Source organism: Gossypium hirsutum, chromosome A07 (genome assembly GCF_007990345.1).
Source record: "Gossypium hirsutum isolate 1008001.06 chromosome A07, Gossypium_hirsutum_v2.1, whole genome shotgun sequence".
Taxonomy (NCBI): domain Eukaryota; kingdom Viridiplantae; phylum Streptophyta; class Magnoliopsida; order Malvales; family Malvaceae; genus Gossypium; species Gossypium hirsutum.
Genome location: NC_053430.1, coordinates 47,935,750 through 47,942,147, shown reverse-complemented (window position 1 = coordinate 47,942,147; position 6,398 = coordinate 47,935,750). Strand labels below are relative to the sequence as shown.

At 39.3% G+C, this 6,398-nt stretch overlaps 1 non-coding gene across 1 annotated transcript; it reads right to left on the bottom strand.

Moving 5' to 3' along the window:
* Nucleotides 1–374: 374 nt before the first annotated feature.
* On the bottom strand, nucleotides 375–480 carry LOC121204394 (small nucleolar RNA R71). The gene has a single exon (XR_005899319.1). It is a non-coding gene; the product is annotated as a small nucleolar RNA R71 (small nucleolar RNA).
* Nucleotides 481–6,398: the final 5,918 nt, after the last annotated feature.

The window sequence follows — 6,398 nt, the reverse complement described above, 5'->3', positions numbered from 1 at the left end:
CTACTCTGCGTACTTTGTACGATTATGCTAAACCTTCTTTAACAGAAACTGAATCGAGCATAGTTAGTCTTGCTGTTGCTGCAAATAATTTTGAACTGAAACCTAACACCATTGAACTTATCCTACAGTTTGTTCAGTTTGATGGTTTGCAGATGAGGATCCCAACACTCACTTAGCAAATTTCCTAGAGTTTTGTGACACTTTTAAAATCAATGGCATTTCTGATGATGTCATTCGCCTTCTGTTGTTTCCCTTTTCGTTGAGGAATAATGCTAAACAATGGTTGAACTAATTACCACGAGGGCCAATCACTATATGGGAACAAATGACTAAAAAGTTTTAATTAAAATATTTTTCGCCGACCAAAATAGCCAAATTACATAATGATATCTCTTCTTTTGTGCAGATGGATTTAGAAACACTCTACAATGCATGGGAGAGATACAGGGACCTTTTGAGAAGGTGCCCTCACCATGGGTTACTACTTTGGTTACAGGTTCAAACGTTTCATAATGGTCTGAATCCTTCGACTCGACAGATGATCGACGCAGCCGCTGGTGGAACCATCAATAATAAGACACCTAAAGATGCTTATGAATTTATAGAAGAGATGTCACTGAATAATTATCAGTGGCAAATCATGACGACAAAGCCAATGAAAACAGCTAGCATTTGTAATGTCGATTCGGTCACCATACTCTCTAATCAGGTAGAACTTTTAAACAAAAAAAATTGACGGTTTTCTCGGTTCTTCATAGGTTCACCCAGTAATGCGGTGCGAAGCAAGTAGAGGTGGATCAAGCAATTCAGATTACCCACCCTATGGCAACAACATGGAGAACGAGCAGTTAAATTACATGGGTAATAATCTTCGATCACAAAATAATCCTTATAGTAATACTTACAATGTAGGTTGGAGGAACCACCCAAATTTCTCATGGGGAGGCCAAGGGAATCAGCGACCACCACCACCTCTAAGCTTCCAACAACCACCCTACCAATAAGAGAAAAAGCCGAACCTTGAGGAGATGCTAACAAAATTCATCTCAGTGTCAGAAACTCATTTTTAGAATACTGAGACAACACTTATAAATCAACAAGCATCGATCAAAAGGCTCGAAACTCAGATAGGTCAGCTCGCTAAATTGATATATGAACAACCACAAGGTAGCCTGCCGAGTGACACTGAATCTAACCCAAAGGAGCAAATCAATGCAATTACCATTCAAGATAAGGAAGGGTTAGTTGCACCTGAACCAAAACAGAGGCAATAAATTGTGGTAAGTAAAGGTAAGGGTGAGGTGGACCACAATGACCAGAAAATGATAAGTAAAGAGTACAAACCTCATGTGCCATACCCAAACGCGACGAGGAAAGACCGAACAGAAGAACAATTTGGTAAATTCTTTAAATTATTAAAAAAGTTAGATATTAACTTACCGTTAAATTCTTAAAAGAGCTTTTAACAAATAAGCGGAAGTTGGATGAGGTGTCGCATGTGAAACTAAATACGGTTTGCTTAGCCATACTATAGAAGAAGCTGGCCAACAAATTAAAAGGTCCAGGGAGTTTTACGATTCCCTGTTTAATTGGTAGCTTAGAAGTTAATAATGCTTTAGCTGATTTAGAGGCTAGTATCAATGTCATGCCTTACAAAATGTTTAAACAACTAGGTCTTGGGAAACCCAAACAAACTAGGATGAGTATTCAGTTAGCTGATAAAACAATCAGATTTTTTAGGGGTATTATTGAAGATGTACTCGTTAAAATTGACAAATTTATATTCCCAGTTGATTTCGTTGTTCTAGACATAGAAGAGGATAGTCACGTTCCTTTAATTTTAGGGAGGCCCTTTGTAGCAACCGCTAGAACAATAATTGATGTTGGCACAGGTGAACTCACACTTCATGTGGGAGATGAAACAATCACCCTTTCAGCTCGTAATTTGAGTAACACATCGAAAATTGAAGGTGGTTGTATAAATCATTCTACTAAAACTGACCATGTGGTGTAGCCTACTTTGTAGGAAATAAGTTCAAAGAACCTACACGAACCATGTTCAAGCAACAACGGAGGACCTATCTATGAAGAACGAAGGCTACAGATCGAGGAACTAGATGAATGGTAGACACAGAAATCAAGAACACCCGATAAACTGAAACTGAGCCAGGACGAGCTCAATACATCACCAAATCAACTTAAGGTTGGAGACAAAGTACTACTAGATGCAGCAGATCCTCGCATTAACACTTTTGAACCTAATGAAGAAATTCCTCTCACAGAACTCAGTATGTTCCCATATGGTACAGTCGAGGTAATTCACCCCAAACTTAGAACTTTTAAGGTAAACAATACTCGTCTTAAACCTTATATTGGTAAAGTTGATAGCAAGGATGAGAAGTGTAAACTCCTCAAGCCACCATGATCACACACCAGAGAGGTAAGTCAAGCTTAGACTATAAATAAGCGTTTCTCTGGAGGTAACCCGAGTACTAATAATAACGATTTATTTAAATTCTAGTTTTTCACATCTAATCTACTAATTGAGTCTTGAAACACAGAGTTTTTCCATCCACATGGCCAGGCACACGGGCGTGCCTTAGGCCGTGCTCACACCACAGGAGGAGACACGGCCGTTCGATACGGCTATGTGAAAACAGGGAAAAAAATTTTCCCCAACACGAGATGTGATAAGTTGCCACGGCGGTGCGACATGGCCGTGGGCGAAACTACCAAAATAACATAAGCGTGAGACACGCATACCTTGATACCGTGGTTAAAACTGAGAATTTAATACGGGTGTGTGACAAGCCCGTGCCATTCACCCGTGATTAACACTATCAAACTAACACAGGCATAGGCTATCATACACGAGCGTGGGAGAAGCGAACAAAGCAAGACACGACCGTGCGACACGACCATGTGCACCCACATGCCCAAGGAATACGGGCATGGGGCGAATGTCAGACGCGCCTAAATTTAAAAATCGTGAAACACATGGGCAAAAATTAGGGCACACGGTAGTGCCTCATGGTCGTGTGCCCCAAAATCTATATAAACCCCTCACTATTCATCATCTCCCTCCCAAAAATCCGTAACCCTAGCCGTTGCAACTCTATATGCCCTACCTGCCATGCCTGTGCACTGCCTATAGCATTGTTTTCGACGACCCAAGCTTCTTCTTTTTGCGTTTACTCTTTTCTCTCTATTTTCTTTAAATATTTTGCCTATTTCATGTTCTCTCTGATCCATTTGACTATTTTAAGTGAACATTCATAGTAGAATAATAGAAATACTCATGCTTATTATTAAAGAATTTTGCCATTTTTCATATTACATTCATCCATCTTTCTTGTTTCCATGGATTTTATGCTTACCCACATGCATTCATACATTAGATATTCTCGTCGTATTATTCTTATAGCCCTATTTTAATAACTTGATATATTTGCTTTAGTTGTTTTAGTTTTGTTCTCTTCATCTAATACGAGAGTCTCATGAAATATTTCTATTTAGTTTTGTGTTTCCCTGCTATTTTTGGGGCATATTGGTTGAACTTTGACTTTTCAATAAAGGTATACAATGTCATCCTCATGTGGTAAGAAAACAGCTGTCCCTGCCTCGAAGAAAAGGAAAGTAGCAACGTCATCCTTAGATACTACCATGGAGATTAGACACCCTTTCCTCGAGTTCCCCTTGGGACCCTAGGAGGAGCTATTTTAGATATTATGGGCCCGACCCTTAGGTGTGGGCTGCTGCATTGACTGGGCCACGCTTGAAAATATTTAAATGGCTGACGCGGTCCGAGCCCTCTTGACGACTGAACCGTGGGGGCTCTTCTTTGAGATCATCGAGCTGACATACCTTGAGCTCACGATGGCTCGACCTTCCATCTCCAAGTCGTCATGACAAACTTTGACGATCCTGGAATGGTCCAGTTCCGCCTTGGTGGTGTAGTGCGCCAGTTGAGCGTACCCGAGTTTAGGATTGCAGTAGGGCTATACACGGAGGAGTTCATGGACGACAATGAACTCGACACCCTCCATCGCCACATCCACTACTCTCCCTCAAAGTGTTGGAAAGACCTCGTCCCTGCCTCAGCCTCCTATGATCCTTGCTGCTCTAAGGCATTGGCCCTCGCCCGATCCTTGCGATACCTACACGCCATCTTGGCCCACACTCTGGCGTGATGAAGAAAGAGCACTGGGGTCATCAACACTCATGACGCCTATTTCCTATAGAGCATGGCGAACGGGCACGTCTTCGACCTTGCCCACTTCATCGATCGCGCCATCCGCCATCAGACGGAGCGGCATAGGAGAGGGTCATCTCTATCGAGCCTTATGTAACTCGATTGGCACAACACTTCGAGCTCCTCAACACAGCGACACAACCATCCTCCCTCACTCTCATCGGCTAGATGTCCCCACAGGGCATCTCGAGCATGCTAAACATGAGGATGATCAAGAAACGACGTCGCACCTACCCTTCTTAGTACCGCCTCGTCCAGTCCACCGAGGAGGAGGACCCAGAGGACATTACTGATGATGTCCCTCCACGTCATGAGGACCCACTGTCTCAGTCACCACCCATCCATCATCCAGTTCATGCAACGGCGTCATACTATGACATCTCTGAGCACCTTACTTGATTTGCGCAATAGTGTTTTCAGTATTTTGATCACATTGATGCTACACTTCATCAGATTTGTCAGTACCTTCACATCACATCGCCACCACCACCTCGGGAAACATCCGGTGATAACGATGTTTAAAAACTTTTTATTTATTATTTTTATTTTCACTTTTATATTTATTTATCTTATTTAAGTACTTTTTATTTCATTTTCCTTTATTATTATTTTAATTTTAGTTTTTATAATTTTTATTGAATAATTTATAGTTTCGTCTATTTCATTACCAGTAATTATGTTCCTGATTCTATCATAGTTATAAAGAGCTCCAAAGCTCATTATCGCATAGGAACTTAAAACTCCACTAGCAAAGGTTCTCCACGACTGCCATGTCCTGGTCAACCACGACCATAGCTACCACCGATATAATATTCTTTTAGACTAATGAACCTCTACCACCACCGGAGTATCCTCCTCCAATATCATCATTGCCTTGGCCGATTATTCTCCGTAACTCCAAATCAAGGAGTTCATTCATCATTTAGGAAGTTTCACTTCTATCCCTATCTTATGATTATTTATCTATATTTTTCAATATATCTATCTTTGTTCATTGAGGGCAATGTACATCTTGAGTGTGAGGGTCTTTCATATCATCATTAGAAATCCCTGAATTTTATCTTATTCTCACGTGAATCACTCATATCACTAGTAGAATGAATTTTAATTAATTTATGATTTTTATTGATATGTCTTGAATTAAAACATAAGCATTTATGCATTGATTGTTTAAACTTTAAGACATTCGGGAATCAAGCATGATAAGTTGATTTTTGAAGAATTATAAACTTTTAGGTTGTTTCTCTAAGTTTAGGTATTATTGTGAGTTGTAATTCACAAGTTTAAACATGAAAAAGCCATAATTTTTGTAAGATCTTGAGCCTTTAGAGCATATTTTATTTCTTTCATGCTCAATTTTATTATGAGTGTGTCAATATTAATTTGTTATTCTAGAACTTGCTTGATTATGCATGTCAAGACCACACCATTTGATTTGATATGTCAAGATGATAAAGACACTTAGGTTTAACCCACTCACTTCACAAAAGCCTACGTTCATAATTGACCCTTAGTGAACCCCTTTGAGCCTAACAAGCCATTAATTGATTTACCCTCAACATTAACCCATAATCCATTATTGTTGAAATCCCCTAATTTGATCCCTATTTTTGTCGAGATTTGATTTGAACTAATTGCTTAGCTATGTTTTGCTCTTCTATGTATTTTACTTGTTCTAAAAATAAAAATACTTCAACACATATTAGTAGTAATTCGTCATTTTTGAGCTTGAGTGTTAATTTCATATTTTTAGAAGAAGCTCACTTGTATTCAACTGATGACTGGTTATTTTTCTAGCTAGGTAATTTTTCAATTCAATCTCGATTCTAACCTTTTCTTTCAATTTGTGACCACACCCCCTAACCAAAGCCACATTACAACCCTCTAAAAGACCTTTTTGATTGATGTATCAGCTCAATTTATAGTGGTGGAGATTTGATTTTCAAGCAAGCCTATGACACTAGCTTTTCATATTGACTAATGAGTGCTTTAATTGATGTCCTTAAACATATTGAGTGATTTGAGTGAATCTTTAGTGAGGATGTTAAACTCTATGATATTTTGATCAAAGCTAATCACTTAGATAATGGGAGACACCTATGTTTTCACGATAAAATACTCAACTTGGAATGTTTGAAACTTTGAT